This window comes from Condylura cristata, unplaced genomic scaffold (assembly GCF_000260355.1).
Source record: "Condylura cristata isolate star-nosed mole 26May11 unplaced genomic scaffold, ConCri1.0 scaffold00045, whole genome shotgun sequence".
NCBI lineage: Eukaryota > Metazoa > Chordata > Mammalia > Eulipotyphla > Talpidae > Condylura > Condylura cristata.
In genome coordinates this window covers 685787-686538 of record NW_004567146.1, presented here as the reverse complement: position 1 = coordinate 686538, position 752 = coordinate 685787, and the positions used below count along the sequence as shown (strand labels likewise).

At 50.3% G+C, this 752-nt stretch overlaps 1 protein-coding gene across 7 annotated transcripts in view; it reads left to right on the top strand.

The window, feature by feature from the left end:
• DHRS2 (dehydrogenase/reductase (SDR family) member 2) overlaps nt 1-752 on the top strand; it is a 6828-nt gene that overhangs the window by 3575 nt on the left and 2501 nt on the right. The window lies entirely within an intron of this gene.

Genomic DNA, 752 nt, shown 5'->3' with positions numbered 1-752 from the left:
TGTGGTCACCTCCGGGGCAGGCGGGAATCGAACTCATGCGGAAGTGGCTTTAGCTTCTCAGTGCTGTGCTTTAACCCGCTGCGCCACCAGGGAGGACCTCACGTTCGCTTTTTCTTATCTTCCTACACTTATTTTTCCTAGTCTCCATTTCTTAACACATGACACCTTTTGATTTGTTTTATCGTGTTACATTGAGGGTTCTACTGGAACTTACAATTCAGTTCTACTGGAACAAGGCACGAGACAAGAGCACACAGACACAGAGATGCAAAGATGAGTCTTCCAGGAATTTCTCTGCTCTTAGCAGCCCCTTGCCTTCTACCTGCTCTGCCTTCAGTGTCTTTCGGGGGGCCTCTGCTTCCCACTTCTATCTGCTCAACCAGAGAGTAGCCCAGTTTCTTTCATATCCTGGACCTTTCCTTCCTTCACCCCCGTCCTGAGCAACTCACATTTTTAAAAATAAGATTTATTTATTTATGCATATAGAATTGGGGTACAGGCCAGAGGTGCAGGGGTGGTGAGAGGACTCACCAGAGACAGAGTGGGAGCAGAACAAACCAACTGAGAAGTACACTGCTGAGGGGAGCAGCGGGCGGGTCAGGAGAGGTCTGCTGCTCCATGTGGGTCACTTCCGGGGCTGGGGATCGAACTCACACTGAAGTGGCTTTAGCTTCTCAGTGCTGTGCTTTAACCCACTGCACCACCAGGGAGGACCCTCCCCCCTTTCTTAAATTAGGGCTCTCTGCTGTCTC